This window comes from Cimex lectularius, unplaced genomic scaffold (assembly GCF_000648675.2).
Source record: "Cimex lectularius strain Harlan isolate CLEC.00 unplaced genomic scaffold, Clec_2.1 scaffold205, whole genome shotgun sequence".
Classification (NCBI taxonomy): Eukaryota; Metazoa; Arthropoda; class Insecta; order Hemiptera; family Cimicidae; genus Cimex; species Cimex lectularius.
This window is the reverse complement of record NW_019392773.1, coordinates 248966-273528: the sequence shown is the minus strand read 5'-3', so window position 1 is coordinate 273528 and position 24563 is coordinate 248966. Positions and strand designations below refer to the sequence as shown.

At 36.1% G+C, this 24563-nt stretch overlaps 2 long non-coding RNA genes across 2 annotated transcripts; one reads left to right on the top strand and one right to left on the bottom strand.

The window, feature by feature from the left end:
* Positions 1 to 9505: 9505 nt before the first annotated feature.
* LOC106673127 lies at positions 9506 to 10058 on the bottom strand. Its single transcript, XR_001341372.2, has 2 exons — positions 9916 to 10058; positions 9506 to 9832 (listed from the first exon to the last, which is right to left on the bottom strand). It is a non-coding gene; the product is annotated as an uncharacterized LOC106673127 (long non-coding RNA).
* A 49-nt stretch (positions 10059 to 10107) lies between these two features.
* Positions 10108 to 10726, top strand: LOC106673129. Its single transcript, XR_001341373.2, has 2 exons — positions 10108 to 10502; positions 10574 to 10726. It is a non-coding gene; the product is annotated as an uncharacterized LOC106673129 (long non-coding RNA).
* The last annotated feature ends 13837 nt before the right edge of the window (positions 10727 to 24563 follow it).

The following is a 24563-nucleotide window of genomic DNA, read 5'->3' as shown; positions in this document are numbered from 1 at the left end:
CTCTCATTTGCTTTTTCTTATATGAAGAGGATTTACGTAAATACATTGATTGTGCTAGCCAGATGCATGGACAAGTTACGGCCTGTGAAAGCGCAAGTGATGTCAAACGGTGCCAAGAAGATTTGGAATTCAGTAAAAAATCTACGGGCTTATCTTACATTTATGTCGCAGAAAACCCCAATTTTGAACTGTTGATACAAGGCAGTCCAATATTTTGTTTTGTTTCAGACAAAGAGCTTTTCATTTGTGGGATTGTGAGTGAAAGAAAACATTTAAGTTGGACTCGTTTCTTACCTAACGACAAATTCTATTCTATGTTAGAAAGAGGCAAATCTAATCATGGACGTCAGCCTTCAATGCTAGTCATCGCTTTTCTTTTAAATTATTTTACTTTTAATTTAACGTTCTAATAAATCTGTTATAATTCAATGTTTTGATATGTTACTTTAAAAGTCAGTAAGCGATTCAAAAGGTTTTGTATTTATCGTGTGCTGTTAGAAAAATTTGATTTTATAAATAAGATATCTTAAGCAACATTAAAATGCACCAGTTGAGCCACAAAAATATAAAGCTATATACTTTCACAACTGTTAGTAACTATATTTTGTGTTTAATTCCCTTGGAAATATTTACCTTTTTTTAAATGGTTATTCTTAGACAGACTGGTCCAAGAGACACATGATTTTGATTCACCAATATTAATTAAAAAAATGAAGTCTTCTTCATACAATTCTAACACAATATTTATAATTATTGTAGTATATACATTTTTTTGTATTTATCTATAATGATTTAAGTTTATAAAACATCAATTTTTGGCAAGTCAAACAATTTTTTGCATGTCATTCAGTCAATTGAGTAGGATTTTTTTTCAATTATAACATTTTCCTAATGGCCAGGTCCCCCTGATGTGTTTCGATAAGAGAAATCATTAACATGACCACTTTTAAGAGCACATGTCTAGTTTCGATTACGTTAATCCATCCCTCAAATAACATTTTACGTATGAGACGTGTGCACGTTAAAATAAAATAAAAAATACCAAAACTTAGAAAATAAAAAAAAATATATGAGTATTAAACAATATCATATATAAAGTAGTAAAATACCTAAAATATACATAAAAAGGCACATTTATCATTGAATATAAATGATTATTTAGAGATGGTGATATGCTATCTGAGATTTAGGTTTAGAAAAATATCTACACATCTGCACAGAAACACACACTTTGAGCTCTGGAGATGATCGCAATAAAGATCACGATAAAGAAAATATTTTTCTAAACCTACATCCCACCAGATCGCATCTCACGATCTCTAAATAGTCATTAATTAACGGCCACTAAATACAAACACATTGTGTATAAATTGTAGAAACAAGTAATTAAATTATTATAGAACATTTAATATCTTAAGTAAATAATATGAAAAAATAATTATGTGCAATAAACCGAACATTTTTATTGTTAAAAAAATTGTTAATATACTAAAGTAAATTACGGCGCACATCTAGGCAAACCCGATACATCTACAAGTATGTCAGGTTAAGTATTTCCACGCTTACTGGGAAATTTTGTAGAATTAATTTTTAATATTGTTTATCACTAGTTGCAATTGATATAAACGATATTTATAATGCAAAATTGAGTTGGAAAACAATAATATGAATATAGATTAGAATAAATTCAACATTAATGTGCGGACGATGCGGCAAAGGCCGCCCGCCAGACCGTACCATCGCAACCAGGCCACCTGACGCCAAGCTAGCAGTAAAGAACATGATAAAAGAAAGATGGCAATGACAGTGGACCGGGTGGTCGAGAGGCTTTTGCGCGTCAAGAGCACGATTCTTAGATGGCCCCCCTAGAACATGAGCCGGAAACAAGGAATCGTCCTTACGCGATTAAGAATAGGCCATACACGGTTGTCACACGGACACCTGCTCTTGGGCCAAAACCTGCGCAGGTGCCACTTATGCAGAGAAAGGTTGCTCGATGTGTCCCACATCATGGAAACATGTCATGCCTTGGCTCCCTACAGGGAGCGTGTAGACATGTCATCCAATCTGAAAGTGGTACTCGAGCACTGCAGCGGATTTCTGGGCCCCCTGTTCCCCTTTTTAGGGGAAATTGGGTTTTTTATTGTATATAATATGTGTTATGTGTTGTGTGTCTGTTTTGTCTGCATGTATTTTATAGCGTGAATGGCATGAAGTGGTGATGAAATATAAATAACTTCAACATTCAACAAAATAACACCAATATTTGTCAACAATATAAAAACATGTTAACAATGTACAAAAATAATTTTACATAAACATAAATGTAAATAAAACAAAACTGTAGTTAGTAGTAAGTTAATAAAACCTATGACAAGTAAGTTACCTACCAGGTTTATGCGTCTGTAGAATACATTGATTAAAAATACATGTAAACGTTTTAATATTAAAACCAATACTAATTTTAGAGAGTAAGACTGAAGGGGGAAGCCCCCCAAATCTATTTCATAAAAATAAAAAAAGGATTTTGTTCTTGAAGAAAAACCTGCTACATGTGATTATCCAGCCCTTTTTTTTTTTTTTTTTTTTTTAATTATTATTATAAAGGCATACAACCACGATGGGTCAAAACTGCCTTGACGGTGAATTAATCGTAGGGAGAAGAAGACAGAGAGCGATAGGCCAGGAGGGCAGGGACATCAAGAGCGGGCGCACCCCCACAGCGAACCGGACACCACAAGACCAGGCAAGAACCAGACACCCAGACCAGCTCCTCTCCACACAAGACCTTAGTGGTCAAGAGACAGTGGCAGACTTCTCAGAGGGTTGCGCATGGTGTGCCAGCATCCGCAGCCCTCCCAAGTTCTGGGGTTCAAACTCAACCCAGAGGCCAGCCCACGTGCCCAGCCCTACCCACCCCCGGCACCGGCCCCCCAGGAGCCGCGCCCGCACCCAAGGCCGTCCCGCCCTCCTACTCATTGTTATTCACAATTTATCGGTCAACCCAGATTCAGTTAGGAACTCAAAAAGCTTTTTAATGTTAGCTGGGGAATCTTTCAAAATTTCGGTCACATTGTTTCCAAGCTTATGTTTGATCCGAAGGTCTTCGTAGTTTCTGCATGTTGACAGAATATGCTTGATGGTGATTATTTCACCACAAGTTGTGCATCTTGGGGGAGGTTCTCTGGCCATTAGGTGACCATGTGTTAGTCTTGTGTGACCTATCCTGAGCCTGGCCAGCACGGTTTCTTCTTTTCGAGATCTTTGCATTGCCGTGTCCCACTGTCTAACACTTTCCTTAATTTCTCTGAGTTTGTTATCCTCGGTATTTCGCCATTCCGATTGCCAGAGGTTCCAAATTTTTCTTTTAAGAAACACAGCAAAGTCTTCACATGGCACTTCCGGCACGTAAATACCATTCGATGCAGCACATTTCGCTGCTCGGTCAGCCTCCTCGTTGCCTTTTATACCACAGTGACCTGGGACCCACAAAAAACTAACTGCTGTACTCGTACTATTTTTTATAGCAAGTAGAATCTCTTGGATTCTTGGATTTATGGAAAATTGGTTTTTGATGGTCAATAGAGCAGAAAGGGAATCTGTGCAGACAACTAGGGCTGTATGGTTCGAGTTTAGGATGTTAATGCATTTATTGATCGCAATTAATTCGGCAGTGTAGTTACTACATATCTGAGAAAGAGAGAACATCATTTTTCTATCCTGATAAACAAATGCCGCTCCGACACCACTAGGGTTACTGGAACCATCCGTAAATGCGAAAGTTGCGTTTGGGATTGTACTTCTTATTCTTAAAAATTCTTTTTTGTAAATGTATGAGGGAGTATTTTCTTTAGGGAATCTTGTTAGATTGAAGTTTATTTTTGGGGTAGGCATGAGCCACGGCGGAATCGGGGAGACATGTTTCTTTTGTATTTTGGGAATTGATAAGTCTGTGGTGTTTAGGAACTCAAGGACTCGAAAGGCAAAGTGACGTCTGTATGAGTTATTTGTATTCACGGTTTCAGAGGGAATGGGTCGTAGCGGAGGGAAAAGCTCTCGTAGTGGATGAAAAGGTGTAGATAATATTGTTGCAAAGTATTTTAGTTCGAGTAATTTTCTTCTATAGTGTAGAGGGAGTTCACCTGCTTCTACATAAAGGCTATTGACAGGGCTTGAGCGAAATGCTCCAATGGCATGTCGTAGCCCTGCATTATGAATGGTGTCGCAAATCTTAAGGGTTCTCTGCGAGGCTGAAGCATACGCTTGGCAACCATAGTCAACCTTTGAGCGCACAAGGCTCCTGTATAGTCTTAATAAGCTGGCACGGTCAGCACCCCAAGAGAAAGATCCTACCATTTTGATAAGGTTTAGTGACTGATTACATTTCTTTTTTAAGGCATTTAAATGTGCTAACCAGTTCAGCGTTCTATCAAGGGTCAGACCAAGGTATTTTGTTGCATCCCGATAGATAATAGGGGTTCCATTTATTTCTAGATTTGATAGTACCGTAGGCTTTCTTTTAGCAAAAAGGACAGCCACTGTTTTATCCGGGGACACCTTGAAGCCATTCAGGTTAAGCCAGTTACCAATTTTATGTAGTGAGTCTTGTAGTGTTTCTTGAAGACTCACTAGATGTTTTCCAGTACAAAAAACTGCTAAATCATCTGCATATAACACAGCCTGTACTGGCCAGTCAATCTGTTTCAAGACCTCATTGAGTCCTATACAGAACAGAGTTGCGCTAAGCACGCAACCCTGAGGGACCCCATTCTCTTGTGTGAATGGCATTGACAGTGTATTGCCACATCTTACTTGGAAGTTTCTGTGTTCCAAAAAGTTGATGAGGAATTTGAGTATGTGGCCATCAATTCCGAATTTTTTTAATGAGTCAAGAATTAGTCTTCTCCAGATTTTATCAAAAGCATTTTCAATGTCTAAGAAGACTGCAAGTAGCTTTTCTTTATTTTTGAATGCTTTACCGATGGCTGTTTCTAGTAGAACCAGGTTATCTCGTGTACCTCTACCCTTTCTAAACCCACTCTGTTCTGGAGGGAGGAGATTGTTGAACTCTAGGTGCCAGAGGAGTCGGTTGGAGATTATTTTTTCCATGAGTTTACACAGCGAGCAGGTTAGAGAAATCAGTCTGTAACTACTTATTTTGTGTGGGGGTTTACCGTTTTTAAGAATAGGAATGGCTATGGCTCTGGTCCAGATGTTGGGAAAAATACCTTTGGTGAAGATTTTGTTTAGTATTTTTAGTACAATCGTTTTGTCATTGGATTTTAGGTTTTTATACATGCTGATGAATATATTGTCTGGTCCTGGTGTGGAATCTCTGCGAGAGTCCAGTGCAAGTATGAATTCAGATTCAGAAAATGGCAAGTTTAGTGGGTTATTGTTATCATATTTCACTAGAATAGGGACCGATTCTCGTTGGGCTTTGATTGCTAAAAAGCTACTAGAGTAGTTACTGGAAGCCGTGACTTTGTAATAGTGTTGTCCCAGGGTGTCTGCAAGGTCTATCGGTGCAGTTATGTGTTGGTTGCTGCTAGTTTCTAGACATTTAACTGGAGGAGAGTACCCGTGTCCAATTATTCTTCTTACTGTTTCCCAGTAAGTCTTGGTGGGTGTGTTCGAGTTTGTCTTTTTTAAGAAATTAAGCCAGGAGTCTTTTTTGCTTTGCTTGACAATGTATCTGGCGTTTTTCCTTGCAGATACATAGGCATTTAAGTTTTCTGATGAAGGGCAACGAAGGAATTTTTGTAAGGATTTTTTTCTTTCTCGGATCGCATTTTTACAAGCAGTGGTCCACCACGGTACTTGATGGAGACGCGCTGTGGGTTTAGTTCGGGGGATTGAGAGCTGGGCTCCCTCAAGAATTTTGTTGTTCATGTTTTCCAACAGAATATCGATATTGTCTTCATCTAGGTTTAGATCATCCAGCGATACATTTTGTTTAAAACTGTCCCAGTCAGCTTTTGATATCTGCCAAGAGGGAGGTCGTTCAGCTGTTGTAGGGCAAGAAGTAACTCCAATTACAATAGGGAAGTGATCACTGCCATGTGTGTCAGGTAAAGTACTCCATTCTAAAAGGTGTTGTATATTTGGGCTACAAATACTTAGATCTATATTAGAAACGCTGCCGGTCCTTGCCCAAAAGTGTGTAGGCATGGCCACATTATTGACAATATTAACATTGCATTCTTCAAGAAATTTTTCAATTTCTTTTCCTCTTCTATTCACACGTTGTCCTCCCCAGAGGGGGCTAACGGCATTGAAATCGCCCATTAACAACACAGGATTGGGCAATTGGTCGATTACTTCTTTGAGGTCTATGGCAGATACCTCTCTCCCTGGGGGTAGATAGATTGAGCATACTGTCAAGTGAGGTGGTTTCAAGATTCTAGCTGCTATAACTTGTAGGTTAGATATTATGGGGATAGTTTTGTGTGGAATATCATCACTTCTCATTAAACAGACTCCTCCACATGCAATTTGACCATCACTGTAGTCTTTACGGATAATGGAAAAATTTCGAAGTGACAGTGTTTCATTTGGCTTTAAATGAGTTTCTTGTAAACTGATAATTTCGGTCCTAAACTGCCCAATTAAATATTGGAGTTCGTTGCGTTGTGTGTTATAGCCATTTAGATTCCACTGAAGGATTTTCATAAGAAATTATAACACACATCCACACTTCCATACATACAACCACAGAAACATGTGAGAAGGACGATTATCGTTGGTGATATCCAGCCCTTAAAAAGAAAAACCAAAGAGATATAGACTAAATGAAATCCATTTTAAAACAGAATTCGTTTTTAGGAGAGACACATACACGATAGAAATAGTTGTAAGCTTTTTCAATGTTTTGCGTGGCCAGCTGCAATTGTCAGTGTATCGTATAAGACATGTTTCATGTAACAAACTTAACAAATACCATGTGATGAAAAATTAAAACAATTTATGGAAATAATGTTTTATTTCAATTTAGTTCGTCAATTTCCACCATGGGATACCATATTATGCAAGATTTTCTAACGTTTTTATATAAAACATATGGTTTATTGATGTTCGAACATTGAATTATAACATTTTAACGGGCATAAAAAAGAAAATGACTGAATAGAAGAGTGACGACTATCAAGGAGGAAGGGAAAGGTTCATTGTTGGACTTGCCTGTTTCAAACATTGCATAAAACTTGTTATCCGGTTTGATACGCGTCCAACTATGATGGACTAATTCACTAACGAGCCCACAAGCGTAGAGTTCGGAAGGATAATAATAACAAAATAGAGGAAAACCTTCAAATTTTATATCTTTTATAACAATTATTTCAGGCAAGAAGGATAATCCAAAGTTCGGTACGCTTTCCTTGACGTTGTCGGCGCACAACTCGACATCTTTTTCTTTCATGCAGTACATATAAGGACATAATGATGTGCAGCGGTAAACACATTCAGTCCGTTTTAGAGAAAAATCATTCTTCATTAAAACACAAACAAGATTTCCGCCAGCGGCAGGTATGTCGGTTGGAACTGTCACAGAACCTTCAAGCAAATTCTCGCAAGTTACAATACCAAGGTCGTAAATGTAAATTTTAGTATTATCTATTGGTGAACAGTAATCGTGGATCCTGCTTGAAATAACACGATACTTCTGTTCCTGGAACGGGAGAGTTGTTTTCAATGATCTTTCGCTGGAAGGCGTGAACACAAGTTGTTGAAATGTTTTTCCTTCGCACACTGTCTTGAAATTTCCGAGGCAATTACAAGTGGTTAAAACTGCTCTTTCTGATACAACTACTCCTGAACAATTTTTTTTCAAGGCAGAATTGTGAATAAAGGCGACAGCTTTCTTGTAATGACACACGTCTACAGTGGCAACGGTTTGCAACAAATGGAAACTATTAAATGACACATTTTTATAAATAACTCTTTCAGTCTTGATGTGTGCTTAATTAACAATATGGATATATATATATAACATATGTTATTTAATGCAGAATGGAACGTTAGTAAAATATCATTACGCTATCGCAACTAGATATTTTAGGTATTCTTTTTTAAAAAATAATTGATAAAATTAATTTTATATAATTAGATTCGCCTCATATTTATTTTGTTAAGCACTTGGCTTTCTGCTCATGAAATTATAAAACAATAATTTAAAAAATCGTACAGTACTAAATTTTTTGAAATGCATAAGAACTGTTATACAATTGTATAAAAACATCATTGTTGTATAAATAAATAACAAAAAATAATTTTATATATATTTAATCTGCCAGACTTATAGATATATATGTACATAACTTTCTAAATTCGTTATGTCTTCTTCTAACGTCTGCTTACTAATCAGCAGCAAAAAGACGTTTGTCCAATCATCTGGCGTACCCCCAATTTATACTATTTATCCGAATCTCGTTCCGAATTATCGTCTAGATTTTTCCAGACTTAGAATTCCTCTGATCAACAGTGATTCAGAGTAGTCGACACGATATCCTCGTCACTAGAAAACAAACAATACTGTCCAGCCGTATTTCTCGACGTTACGGAAGCATTTGACCGAGGGGGGCACTCCAGCCTCCAGTTAAAACGTATCCTCCCTCATACTATCGTCTTGTCCAGAAGTCCTTCCTCATGATCGGTGGTTTAAAGTGAGTCATGGCAATCGAATCGGGCTATTCACAAGGAAGTATGAGTATAACACAACCTTCGCGTACCACTCCGCAATCTTAACACACTCTCATCCTACCCTTGCCACAGAAGCAATCCACCAACATCTGAACCTCATTACCAAATATTGCGCTCGGTGGAAAATCAAGGTGAACGAACCAAATTGAAAACAAGTTACTTTACGCTCAAATGTCAAACCTGCCCACCAGTGAACATTAACAACGAGATAATACCATCATCAAACCAAGTCCGCTACTTTGGGCTTTACTTAGATAGCTTAGAACGACTTACGTACATACAAGATTTAAACGACAAGAACTTTACAAACGATAAGAACAACCCAAATACCTACTGGGACCAAAATCAACACTAAGCATGCATAACAAACTAATCATTTACAAAACATTCATCACACCTATTTGGTCTTTCGGAGCCGAGCTCGGCCAAATTATCCGTCATCCAACGAATTCAATCTTTTCAATCAAAAGTTCACCGCCGTACCTTGAATACTCCAATCCATGTTACCAATCAACCTTTTCATAAAGATATACAATCCGTTTCCTGAAAAATCCTATCCGAGCACGCTTTCTCAATACTCACTCTAAACTTAAAACCTTAAAACCATTTATGGGAATGTTTTATTTCAATTTACACTCTAAACTATCCCTTCATACTCGTTCCTCGACTCCTTATCCTTACGATCGTCCAGGCCTTTTAAAACGGTAGTACCTGATCTGACAGATTTCTATATAGCTATACCATTTTCGCAACGTATATTTTATACCTATAGCAATAAATAAAATATAAAAAAAACATGCGATAAAAATGAAAACAATTTATGGCAATAATGTTTTATTTTGTAATTGGGTCTCTGTTCAATAAATTTACGGCAACGTTAGCAGACGCTTCTTCAATACCATTGTAAACGGGAGAAGGAAAAAATTGCTCAGGAGGAATCATAACAGAACGAGCAGTTTTACCCTCATGTACGTGTCTTGGAAAATTCAAGAAACTTGAAGTTGGAAGGAAAGCTCTTTTTTTTATGTTTGCGCCGTACGGTTTTGGTTAATTTACAGTTGGAAGTTCCCATTCAGCCAGACATGTTGTTGACTTATGACGATCACATACCGCAACTACACTCTTCAAATGAACACTGTTGAATTGCACAAATTTATCTTTTATTCTATTAAATTTTGATATAGATCAAACAGGCAATAAAAGATCAACATTTCTTACGTTTATGTATGGTGGAGCAGCCAGTGTTGATTGCTGTGTTAAAATGATCATCGTCAACATAGTTCGCCCTTTCTTCTTCATTTGTCTTCACTGTTAAAACTACACTAAATTGTGTAAATCACATTAACATATGATTTGTTTTACAAGGAAATTACTTCTTTTTATTAATAAATCCCTATGAAACACATGCTGCAATTTTCTTTTGTTTTATTCCACCTGCTGGTCCTGAAAGGGGTCAAATGACATACATTGTCTTATGAAAACCGTTCTTAACATAGTTGAATTACAGGAAACCCATTGCAAATGTTTACAAAAAGTTCTGACGGGAAAAACTGCTCAGGAGGAATCATTACAGAACTAACAGTTTTACCCTCACGTACGTGTCTTGGAAAATTCAAGAAACTATAAGATGAAGGAACGTTCACTTTTTGTGTTTGTGCCGTAAGTTTTGAACAAATTACAGATCCAAATGCTAAAAAGGTCAAGCAATTGTAAACCTATCGCAGTGTACGATTACTGGTCTCAAAATTTATAATATTGAGCTTCATTATATACTGGACGAGTCTCCCGTTGAATTCTGTTTCAAGGTAGTTCCATATGTTTGCAGAAGATAAAGTATTTTATTCTAATGCTGATTATCTTGTTTCGACACCTGAAGGAAAATTCACAGAAGGAAATTACACGATTTTCTACAACATAAACAGAATTATGAGAAAAACCAAAGAAAGACTAAGAACTCAAGACTGCGGTGGATTACCAGCCTGATTACAGTGGGGCAATAAATTTTCATAATAAACGCTGTTCACATTTACTTGTTTATTTTATATATTTGATTGGTAAATTTTAATATATATCACAGAACTGAGGAATTAGATTGACGAAAATTTAAAAGTTAACATTATTTCGATCTAATCTGGCATGGAGAATGCTCTGGACACTCAGGGGAGGAAGCGACCTACCGTGTACGTACAAAATTCCACTATTTCACACCTACGTTCCTCGCTTTAAAGTTCTACTTGGTCGACAGGTACTTTGTTTTATGGATCCTCTCACTATCCTTTGTACAAAGCCAAGGATATTGGTCCGTTACTGCTTGTTCTTTTCAATCCCTATACCATTAATCTAACAAACAACAATGATTGTTGATCCACCTCGTTATCCTTCCATCTTCTACTTCGAAACCCTCAGACAGCTACATTTCTTTAGAACAATTGGTCAAACGAATTACGTTTCGGAATATCGAAGCAGCCTTCACCCTACTAAACCCGATACCAGCAGTATATTGGGTTGAACTTATAACAATATTTTTTTAATAACAAATCCTTTGGGTTAGGATAAGCTAATCCCCCATCCGCAAGTTTCGAGCAGAGCTGGTTGAGACCCGGAAGGACTTTTATCTCAACGTGGTCAAAGACATACATTTTTTTAAATTGTCATTGGCAATTAGATACATATGTCAGTGATCATTTCTATTATTTTTTTAAATTGTAATATAGTTATTTTAAAAGGTTACTGTTTTAATTTATTTGGGTCAGATCCCGATTTTTCTTTTTTTAATTAAATTGTTTGAGTAGTGGCACTAATATTTGTTCATATTTGCTCGAAGTGGAAAGGATCCTCGCAAAGATCGTGACAAACTTCATTGAAAAGATTAAAAAAAATCATTTTTATCTTTAAAAAAGTTAAATTGGCAATGTTTTTACTAGTGTTTTTTAGTGTGTGCAAGTTTTTTTTAGTTTGAAGAGTTTTTGAGGAAACCATATGGAAGTTGACACCCTCATAAAGGCATTGTTCTATTCACCAAGAGAAAGAAGTTCAATCATACAACTGTTACCCTGTGAAACAAATAAATAAAACATTCGAAATAAGTTACACACCTAGAGGTTCTTGACCAAAGTTTAATGTAGACTGCACACCTTAGGAATATCATACGTGACTTGGAAAATTCAAGAAACTATAAGATGAAGGAACGTTCACTTTTTATGTTCATTCCGTACGTTTTGAACAAATTTCAGATCCAAATGCTAACGAGGTCAAGCAATTATAAACCTATCGCAGTGCATGATTACTGGTCTCAAATCATATTTTTGCAGAAGATGAAGTATTTTATTCCAATGCTGATTATCTTGGTTCGACAACTGAAGGCAAATTCATTCTGTAACTGTGCTTCCTGTACAATGATATTCCTTTCAATCCCTACACCATTAATCTAACAAACAACAATGATTGGTCAAATGACATACATTGTCTTATGAAAAAACGTTCTTAACATAGTTGAACTACAGGAAACCCAAGGCAAATTTACAAATATATTGTTTTAAAAAGTTCTGACGGAAAAAACTGCTCAGGAGGATTCATTACAGAACTAACAGTTTTACCCTCACGTACGTGTCTTGGAAAATTCAAGAAACTGTAAGATGAAGGAACGTTCACTTTTTTGTGTTGTGAGTTTTGAAAAAATTATAGATCCAAGTACCAAGGCGGTCAAGCAATTTAATAATATCGCAATCTAAGATCAGTGGTCTCAAGTTAGTAATGTTGAGCTTGATTATATTCTGGAGGACTCTCCCATTGAATTCTTTTTCAAGGTAAGTTCCAGAGCATTGTAGAATATCACTGTATTGCCAGTCGATGTGAAATTCAGAGGAAATTATATTATCGAGTATGATGATTCTACAACATAAAACAAAAATTATATGCCGAAAGAAGAAAAATAAGTCATACGCATGAATTACCCGCTTTGTTACCACGGACCGGAACTTTTCTTAATAAATTGTATTCACATATATTTATTTTAAACATTTTATTAACGTCTGGTTAAATACATCCCAGAAATTGGGACTTATTTGAATCAATATTTATTATGGATTTACATTTATAGGTTCAACATTATTTGACTTGAGTTGCAAACATCCCATATCGTATTAAAAAAGTAATCAATTCACTTTTGTAGCAATACGAGCCCTTGGTCCAACATGCCTTTTAATCATTCTCCCGTCTACCAAACCAAAAAATTAGAAATTTCCCTATTTATTAAAAAATTGTTATGTTTGCATTATCTCATCCTTCCCTGAGAAGAAAGAGGTTCGGTCTTTCTATCTAATCTGGCACTTGGGTTGCTCAGGAAGGGCATTTTACAATCTACGCACAATTACTACTACGAATACATTACAAATCCCATTCATGTCTCGTCCAGTTCGCCGACTATCCACACTGAGAAAGTCTTTGTCCAGCCGTCTAAAAGTCAAAAGTTTTTCCTTCTTTGGCTTCCAAATTGAAGCCTCGGTTGAGTCGAGAGTTGCGAGTTAGCGACTTTGGCCTGTTGCTACTTCAAATTGATTTCTTGTATCAATCTTCTTAAAATTTGGTCAAAATATCCACAAAAACTTTATAAAACTAAGGAAATATCAAACGTCTAAAAAAACATTTGAAAAGTATCTTTTTTTTCGATTTATCCAAATTGAAGCCTTGGTTGCGAGTTAGCGACTTTGGCCTGTTGGTACTTCAAATTGAACTTTGGCGTTTTAACTAAAAAATTCCATACTTCATTTAGTACATCATATGGAAAAATGCATTGTATTATATAATATTCTTGTCAATTGAACAAACAGGAGTGAATTGAGTTAGAAAAATTGTGCACAAATTAAGAATCAACAAGTTCCATAATGCTAATTGATATCCGCCATCAGTTCAATATTTGATTTTAAAAGATACAAAATATCTAAGAACCAAAAACATTAAATTGACACGACTATACAGTAAACAGACTTTGAATGAATAAAAATATTTTGATTAAACTTAAACTTTCTATAATGTGTACACCATTTTATCAATTCATACTCCTATGTATTTGTATCATTTAAGCAATGTTTATAAGTCCCAAGCTGATATCAATAAAGATCGAAACGGCACGATAAAGAAAATGTTTTTCTAACCTACATCAAACCAGACCACTCACGATTTTTAAATAATTATTGTTTTATTAACATTTTCCCCTTTTTTCTGATATTTAATTATTCTGTTTCATTTTCCTTTTCTGTCTCGTAATGAAAATTGGCGTGGTTGCATGCGTTTACAAGTGGCTTAGACTTGCACATTCACACAGAAAATATACAATAATTTATTAAAAATAATGAGTGGCACTCAAATTATATAACACTGCCTCCAGTGCGTGGTACTAGTCACAACAGACACACGTGCTAACACAGTGACAAAAAATTCACTGTGATTGTTGCAGATTAAAATCAAGAAAAAATTGTCTTAAAATACCAACAGACAGCTCTCTTGAATAGGAGGGGGTTTTATAATTTCCTTTCCTATCAATTTTTCACAAATCAGGACCAAATTTCTTCCGTCATATTTGAAACTTCTTCCGTCATTCCAATCTGCTGGACTACTTTATTTCGAAAGCTGCAATACACTAGGTACGGCGGGTTTGCCTAATTTTAGGGACTTATGTAAACGAAGTCCCTGGGCGAAGTTACTATTAAGTTACCCCTTGATCAAGTTTCTAAGGGGGATTCTTGAACAATATCAACTCTACAAGGATTTTTCCGCTTCTTCAGGCCTTCTGTGACCTCAGGGAATTTCTGATTGTTTTTCTCTTTTGGGGAAAACTATCCCTCACCGGCTTGGGTGTACATAATTTTGACAAAATCGAGTCAATATGAAAATAATTTATATTAGACAGGCGATTTATAAATTTCTAATCGTCCGTGACTTTGAAGCACTGTGTTTTGCTCAAAACCAGACCATACACATAAAAATGGACGTTCCTTCATGCTGAGTCTCTTGAATTTTACGCTTCCATGATGATAAAACTAGTCCTTCTGTTGTGATACTTCCTAGGCAATTTGTCCCTATTGTTGTCTGCAATGGGATGCGAAAGATTTGCTAATATAGTCCATTGATTGAGTATATAATAAAACGAAATAAATCGTTTCTTCTTTCATCACATGATGTATTTTACGTTTTTTTATTAAAAAATGTTTAAATAAATAAAAATTACTAAGGATTGAAGCTACACATTAAAAATGTTTTAAAATATTGTCAATTCTTTCCTTAAATTTAAAAAGTAGGAAAATAAATAATAAATATTTATTATAACTACAAGGATTGGTCTGAAATTTTCTTGTATAATAGAAAAATTTAAACGAGAAGCATTATGGAACTTGTGCGTGAATGCCTGAATTATAATTATTTAACTTGGAATACATAAATGATTTGTATTTTATATTTATAAAATCAATGTTATAATAACCTATTTTATATATTTTTTGTGCTACGTCAAAATCAAATAACTTATGAGAAGAGTGATGAGTATTACTGAAGGTAGATGCCCGTGTATGGATTTGTCTTCCTGTAAATTCTTTAAAAAATCGTCTTCCGGTAAAAACCGCGTCCAGCTTAAATACCTTGTTTCACTTAAAATGCCACAAATGTATGGTTTTCTAGGGTCATTGTGACAAAAGACAGGATTTCCTGGTTTCATATTGCGAAAGTCACTATCTTGTGCTTCCACAACGAAGGATAAACCGAAGTGTTCTAGGCTGTACGCCACTTCTTCTTGGCAATCTTTTAAGTGACTGTCTCCTTCACAGGCGGATATTCTACAAACGGAACCGCTTTGGCAATGAATTTCACAATCGGTGTATTTTCTCATTTCAATTCTATAAAACAGGGAACATTCACCTCCAGGCGTATATCCATATGCTGGAATTTCTAATTTATAGTTGAACAACCTCGTTGAATATAAAAGTCCAATATCGTAGTTGAGAAGTCGGGTATTACGGATAGGTGAACAGAAATCGTGGACTTTGATTGCCTTAACGTCGTACTCATTTTGTACAGTCATAATTGAGATTGTCAAATCATCAACACTGTACGGTATGAAAGTGAAATGTTGTACAAATTCTTCTTCCTCCGTCTTCTTGAATTTTCCAAGACAGTTAGAAGTGGTTACAATTGCTCTTGATGATACAATTGCTCCTGAACAATTTTGTCCTATGGCAGCATTCTTAATATGGACTATAGCATTTCTGAAAGTAGTATCGTTTGATGTGAGCACAGTTTGTATTAACCAGGTAACCACGATTACGGAAAACATTTGATTTTGTTTTTCAGTACGATTGTTACAATTCAATACACTGTTGTTTAAATGAGAAGCACATTAAAATATACATATATTCTCTCATATGATGTTTTTTTTAATGCAATATGGTATTTACTGATGTTTTCAATTGTTATTCCTGCAAAATGTGTGACATATTTCCAGCAGTTTATGTTTAAGCCCATTTTTTCACAATATCTTCCTACGATATTTAGGGCATTTTGCAACCTTGGTATCCTAAGCTGTAAAGGTCATTTATTAAATCGTGTACAACTTAAACAACAAAACCGGTCCTTGGGTTCATCTAGCTATGTAGGTAGTATTTTTATAGTCTGTGGTAACTGATTTAACGTAACTTTCTCATCTAGCTTGGAAATAACACTAACTTTGGTATTTTAAACGAGAATCCCATATTTTATAGTACAATTCGATTGTAGAGCTTATTTTATGCCGCTTTTAATGGAAACTGTCGATAGGATCGACCATTTCCGAGTTTTCTCGACGGCAGTCGCAAGTGGAGTGAATGCTTTTGTAACAAGGGCGCCCTCCTCGCTTATTTCGAAAACGATTAGCATTACTACCTGTTCTCCTTCACATCTAAAATTGCTCCCTCCAAAACTATGTTTTCCTACAGCCTGGCAAAAAGCCCTTGTCCACCCTGTCAACAAAACCCCCAAATCCATCCTCACCTATGAACTACCGTCCTATTTTCATCCTTTCAAACCTGTCCAAGCCCCTAGAAAGATTAGTCAAAGCACAAGTCTCCAGGCACCTTGAACAGTCCTATCTTATCAATCCCCTCCAATCTGGTTTCCGCCAAGGCTATTCCACCCAATCAGCACTAATAAAAATTACCAGTGACCTCCACTTAACAATGGACCCACGTAAAGTTACTATTCTTTTCCTCCTTGATTTTTCCAAAGCCTTCGATTATGTCCCTAATTCTTCTCTCTTCTCTAAACTCGATCTTCTTCCTTCTCTAACAGCACCATCCTTTGTTTCCACTCCAACCTTACCAATCGCCACCAATCTGTCTCCCTTCCCAATGGCCTCTTCCTTCCTCCCATCAAACTCAGTTGTGCCCCAAGGCCCTAGCATCTCTCCTATCTTTTTCCTCATTTATACTAACGATCTGCCCGACTCCATCCAGTCCTGTAACTACCACCTATACGCCGATGATTCCAAAATATACATATCTTTCCACCCTTCCGATCTTCATTTGACCATTCTCAAGATCCAAAAAACCTAACATAAAAATTCCCTAGTCCTTAATCCGTCCAAATCCACCGCCATAATTATTGGGTCCAGGCAACTCTTCAATTCCCTCCCCAGCATTTCACCTCTCACGTTAAATAACCATCCCATTCTCTTCTGCTCCTTGGTTAAAAACCTAGGAGTAGTCTTTGACCAAAACTTTCCTGGCATCTTTACATTTCCCAAATTACCAACCACTAAAGCTCCTCTTCCGCCACACTTGGCCACCGACCCTCAACGAACTGGTTAAAGAAAAGAGGACGTTTGAGGTCCTCACGCCTGTCAGCCGAGCTATAGTGGATAAAGTACCTGATTAGTTTTTTCTTACTTTCTTTTTTTTTTCCTTTTCTTCCTATGATAAGTTACTTGTTAGATCTTAGCGTTTCCGTGAACTTTTAATTCCGGGCTGGTTACTCCTTGTACCCATAATTGTTATTTTTTAATTAAAATATTGTATTTATTAGAAAGTGTATTCAAAAGGATTAACCAGCAAGGGAGAGACCTATTAGATTAGATAAATTAATAATAAGAAAAAAATTTCCCTTCTTCCTTGGGTCTTCCCTTTCAGGGCAAGGTCGAAGGAAGACGTTAAGCACAATAAAATCCCCTAAACTTGCATCCCATTTGAATTAGTTTAGTGGTCGTGGTCCGCCGGTATGGGGTCTCCCTTATGTACGGCGGGGAGGTGGATGGGGAAAAAAAACATTTCCCAAATTTCCCGCTATTGTATCGCCTTCCTCAGCTTATTTCGCCAGTCCTGGCTTCTCTTACCTTTCTCCACCTGCAACTCCTTGTACAAGTCAAAGATTATGGTTTTTCGTGCGGGTGGAAGGTTAGGGAAAAATGAGAGATGGGTGTTGCGGAATAGGAGAATTGAAGTGGTGAGCGAGTATTGTTACCTGGGAGTAACGCTTACCCCAAAACTGTCGATGATCAAACAATATGTAAAGAAGAAAGCCCTGGCAGCGAAACTGGCTATAAATAAGGTTTGGTCTGGCCTAATTTCAAACGACCTTGTACCAATAAAAAGTAAATATCAAATTTTCAAAGCCGTTTGTCGAGCAATTCTTTGGTATGCAAGTCAAGTTTGGGGCTATCGCGAACATGAAGAGATAGAAAAAGTTCAACGTTTTTTTGTTCGTAAGTTGTTTGCCCTGCCATCATCAACTCCTAATTATATGTTGTATATTGAGACTGGCATAGAACTGTTGTTTGTTTATTCTTTAAGGTTACATTTTAGGTTTATTTTGAAATCGCTTCAAGCTCCTGATTCTCGCCTGGCAAAAATTTCATCACTTGAAGTTATTAAGGGTAACATATCCTGGTTCAGATCCTGGAATTCTCTTGCGGAGAGGTATAATGTGGCTCGGTTCTCTTTGGATAATTTTGCAGCGTGGTCTGAAATGTTTTCCAATCTTGTTCATATTATGGGGGCTCGTCATCGAGAGAGTTGTATTTCTCGTGCCGTGTACTCAAATAGATTCCAACTCTACAAGGAGTTGAATCATTCCCTAACTCCTTGCAATATTTTTTCTGCTCCAGCAAATGATGTTCCGTTCTCTTTTTTCCGCTGGTGGTTTAAATTCGAGGGGAGTTGTTGTTCCTGAATTTCAGGCCTTGGGTTGGGAGTACTCCTGCCACTGCAGTGTGCTCTCTATGCAACTCAGGTGATCGTGAGGATGCATTTCATTTTCTCGCTAGATGCTCGGTCCTGAACGAATTGAGGTATCTGTATGTGGGTAGGGGTTTTCTGACGAGGGAAGAGCTCATAGCCCTTGTGAACGGCTCCGATTGCCGGGGTCTTGTTGATTTTGCTCGGAAAGCCTGGTTTTACAGATATAAATACATTGGAATGTAGGGAATTAATATTCTGTTCGTCTTATTTTATTTCTTTTTTGTTTGTCTTTTGTTTTTTTATTTTGTTCTGTTTGTCTTAATACATATAATTTCTAGTTTGTGGGCTTCTAAATGCGAATTCTGTTTGCCTGTGGGGGATCCTTTGGAATCCTTTTGTTCTTTGAAGTGTCATTTTTATTATTTTCAAAGTTTATCGCAATTCAACCTTGAAATTTGAAAATCCTGTAAATAATTGTAACCTCTGAAGTTGACATTTTAAATTCTCCTTTTCTTATAATTATATAATTATGCATATTCTTGGGATAGTAATGCACTCCGAACTCTGGCTGACGGTTTTAATACCAGGCCATAATAATACTGTGTTTTTTATTTTTAACTCTACATTTTTTCATTTTGTAAATAAAGTATATCTATCTATCTATCTATCTAATTGGAAATTTAACGTAGTTTTCAATGATATCAACGGATTTGTCCAAAACGTTTTTGTTTTGGAGTTACGTTGTTTATTTGAAGCGAGGTTGTGAAATCTTAAAAAATCAGAAAAAGTGGAATAACGCAGAAACTGTAGATATTCGAACAATAGTTAATGAGACATTTTTGGTTCCATTTTGAATGAAGATTCTACTGGCAAAGTTTGTAACACGAGTAGTCGAACACCCTGTATAAACCTACATACTTAGCCAGACTAACTTCGAGACATTGCGGGTTTGTCTTCGCTGTGCTGTTTTGTTTCATGTTTTTTGACATTTCATGAAATTACTTACAATTAGTTAATGCTACCTTTTCTCTTAATAAATATTTCAAATTTAATTGTTTGTTGTTATTTTTTCCCGTACAAAAAAATGAATGTAATAAAAATCTGCCGTAAAAAAAAAGTTTAATATTTTTTTTCGCTTATTAATAAAACTTTTACTACTCGATGATACAACGTTAATACATTAATACTTTGAGTTTGTTTTGTATTTACACACTGCTCTTCAAAAATGTGCTCATTTCGAGATTTTGATATATTAAAAGTACCTGATGTTTTCGGTAAAACCAACTATTTGTGGACGAATTCTGCTAAGCCTTACGCGTCCCGCCCCCACTCGGCTCAAGCCTGGAGGGCGGGCTGGCCAGGCTAAGACCCTGATGTTATGCCGTTGAAGGTATGTTTGTATTATGCGAGCGACATGTGGACGGGCATTAGAATAGGATTGTAGCTGATTTCATCGAGGATAGGCAACGCATGATGTTTCTTAATTTCATCCACATAGCGAGTGGCCGTCAAAAACCCTCCACGAACAACCTGTGAGGCTCTGAATTGATGATTTCAGGCATTGAAATTCACGCCCACACCATCCCTGAGCTACGTTGAAAAGGTTGGCTCTGGGAAAAATTACAGCCTTCGAACCTTTCATTTCGCCTTCTCCACACTCTTTCTCGCTCATCTGGAGGTCGTAGAGCAAATCTACTCTTATCTGTAAAGAATACAGCAGACCAATCGTTCATAGACGAATGGCTGTGTTCTCGAGTAAATGGAAACCGAACAACTCTGTGTGTTCTGGTCAATTATAGTCCTCTTACTGGGCGGAAAGCCATCAGTCCATTGCTATCCGTGATTTAATCTTCTTTGAACAGCCCGTTCAGAAATTTGGACACCTTGAACATCCTTCGAGCTAATGAATCGCTTGAACAAAAGTAACGTGACGGTTTTGCAAAATTCTCAAAGTCAAAAACGGTCATCCTGTGGTTCTGTTTCCCTAGAACGTCCAGAACCGGACCTTCTATGGTAGGACCAAGTTTCTCGAAAATGAGAGAACTCCGATGGCAATAGCCGCATACCTGATCGTGCAACATCCTCAGCACTAAGTGGCATTTTTAAGTTTAAAAACAAAAAATTAAGAAAAAAAAGATGAAAACTAAGTTTATTGTTTATTGCTTTATTATTTTATTTTAGTTTATTGCTTCAGAATTCAAATGAGTCTGATTAAACATTTTAAATTCCGTAAAAAGAAAACATTGAAAAATCCTTTTTCCTTGTTTGGGATTAAGAATTAAGCGTGTTTATCTCTAATTGATATTCACAATTTAAAACATAGAATAAACAAATATTTATTGGTAAAAGCAATGAGACAAATTAAGGGTAGAATTTTCTTTAATCGAGGAAATAAAAAAATTCAATTGGGTTGAAATTGTTGCTTGTGTATTTCTTTGTATATATATTAAACTAACTTTTTTTAAACTCCTAAACTTATTTAACTTACTGAATACAACACTTGAGACGTACTGCTTCTACGTATGAAAAGATTGTCATTTAATAATTATATATCTCGTTGTAACGAGATAGATCGGGAGGGAGAAAATGCAGTTTAGTGCTGCTTACATATTTTCTAGAATATTGTCTACACGAGTCCTATATCCGTGGGAAAGTGTAACTTGAATGAATGAACGAATGGAAAAAAAAGTACTTTTTTAGATAAAGAAAAGGGAAAAAAATTGCACATAACTAAAACGCACATAACGGCAATGATTATCAACCGCCTGTCCGAGTAGAACTATACATTTTTAATAAACAAACAAAACAGGCGTAAAAACTTGTTCTCGATGTAAAAACTATATAAGTAAAATAACAACATAACTATGTATATTTACATATAAATAACCCGGGTGTATCTTATATATCTTATATATGTAATAAACCTTTAATAATTGAAATAACGAACTAGTTTTTTCGTGAGATTCTAGTAATGTAACTTATACACATTAATACGTTTTGAAGATAACAATAATTTGATATAACATATATATATACAGCGAAACTGGCTATAAATAAGGTTTGGTCTGGCCTAATTTCAAACGACCTTGTACCAATAAAAAGTAAATATCAAATTTTCAAAGCCGTTTGTCGAGCAANAGAGAGAGAGAGAGAGAGAGAGAGAGAGAGAGAGAGAGAGAGAGAGAGAGAGAGAGAGAGAGAGAGAGTGGAAACCCGTTTATCTGGACTCCGATAATCCGGACTTATTGTTAAAATATTTTTTTATAAATTATATGGAAATCATGACATGCGGTCTGGTATAGTAGTGTATAGTGGTATTGTCCCACGATCTCCAAATAATCACTAATTAACGGTCACTGAACACCACACGTTTTTTTAAACATTTTTCATAATTGTCAATCTGTGTATATTTTTTGTTTTAAATTCATAATTCGTCATTCGAAATCCGTAAAGGCCACCAAATCGCCCTTCCACTAGTCACACGATCGAAGAGGACGGAGAGGGACATTTTTTAAATAAATAAATAAAAGATGTATACTATTTTAAAAAACTAGAAATTGTTGTCTCGTGTTGTTCGTATGTTGGCTTCAATTGAAAAGTTTTTTTTTTATTACGTATATTTTTATTACGTATTTTTTACGTATAAATTTTTCGAGAAACGCGTGTCCGGACTTTTATAAAATATATATAAAAATAATAAAAATTATCTATTAATTTAAATGTATATACGAATAAAAGTATTCACTTTCGTGTGTGTGTTTTCCGTTATTAATAAAATCACAAATTTTCGGATTATCCGGACTTTCGATCATCCGGGCAAGTCCCTGTCCCTTGAAGTCCGGATAAACGGATTTCTACTGTACATAATATTCTTATTATTTACTTTCTTTTATTTAAAATTAATAACAAATTTTATATTCCGTTAGATTTTAAACTGATAGTCTGGCCTCAGACAGATGGTTGAAATCCATTGTTTATGCAATGTGCTTTGTATTACACTATACATAGTTATGTTGTAAAATATTATTTTAGTTTATTTACTTAATAACGTACTTTTTTCATTCATTCCATGTTGTCAACCAACGGAGACGTGATATTGGCCGGAATTAGTGGCTCATTAGTAGGAATTTGAAATAGCGCTAAGTACTAAATCCTTGGTGATCCCAAACGCTTATTCTATCAAATTTACGTTACAAGTGTCAATAATAGGTGTCTTTACCCTATTTATATTTACAGTAAGGAATATAAATCATCTCGTTCCTATACTTATTTTAGAATATAAAGCCAAGAACAAAGGCATTAAATCGTTTATCAGCTTGTAATTTCTAATTCCGCTGTCGGGTAAAAGGATGCAGGCAAAATAATGACTATGCAAATTAAAAAAGGAGAAGAAAATGTAATTTCTTTCGAAAATAAAAAGAACAGGAAGCGTAGCGTTACAATAAGGCGTCTGCTTCTCAGGAGATGACCGGATAAAAGAAATCGTCCCAGTGGATGAAAGGGACAAATACAAGCCTTTTCACCGTTTTTCTCCTCTTCAAACAATTTACCTGGACACAAAGCTCTCATTGTCGCCGGTTAATACGGGCCGTCTTAAACTTTTGAATTCTCGTGTAAAGTTTCGCAAGAGACCGTTTTCTTTTTTGCCAGAGGATCAGTTGTTTTTTTTCGAATTTTTAGCTAAACATATTTGGACGTTTTGCGAGGCGCTTATCTAATATATTATTCTTTTTATGTTAGGTTTTTAGGCTGAGATAAAAACGTCAGTGTCAAGAGCGGGATTCGAACCTTGACTCATGACTTCAATCCTGATTAAATTGAGATGTTGGTATCCGAGAGGTTCGATGTCACGATAGCTCAAGGGTACAACAGCGACGCATTTAGCCGAAGGTCGTGGGTTCGAATCCCGCTCGTGACACTGACTTTTTTATCTCAACCCAAAAAATCTTATATAAAACGAATAATTAGTTGAAAGAAGTAACTTGGTCAATTGACCTCTAAAACATAAATGGATTAATATGTGGTCACTTCATAAGTCGCTGATAATCGAATCCTGATTTCATATTTGAAAATGGCAAAAAGAGGGAAAATTCGAACGGTTGTAGGTTGAGATGGAGAGTTGTTGTTCGAGAGGATCGAAGTCACGATAACTAAAGTAATAGAGCAGCGGCGTATTTAGCCGAAGGACGTGGGTTCGAATCCCGCTCTTGACGCTGACTTTTTATCTCAACCAAAAAAACTTACATAGAAGAATAATTAATTGAAAGAAGTAAATTGGTCAATTGACCACTAAAAAATGGATTAATTAATATATGTCTCCATCTCCATTTCCAAAGAATGAAGTGTTCGGGGTGTACCTCGAAGGCAGTAACATCTTCACAAACATGGTCAGTCGTTCTGCCGATTTATACTCGTTACAGGCACATACTTCGGCTGCAGAGTATTGATCTTATAGTGGAAGATCTGCATTTTGCACTTCAATTGGATATCTGGATTGGAAAAGGACTTTCGCCCCGCAGATTTCATTGCAAATTTAGCCGATGGGACTTCTTACCCAGGTGTTTCCCAAATGGCAATTTAAGCATTAATGGAATCCCTAAATGCGTGTGTTCATTCACGACTTCGATGTGTTCTGCACCATGCCCACTTCTCCAAAGTTCCAGGTCGACT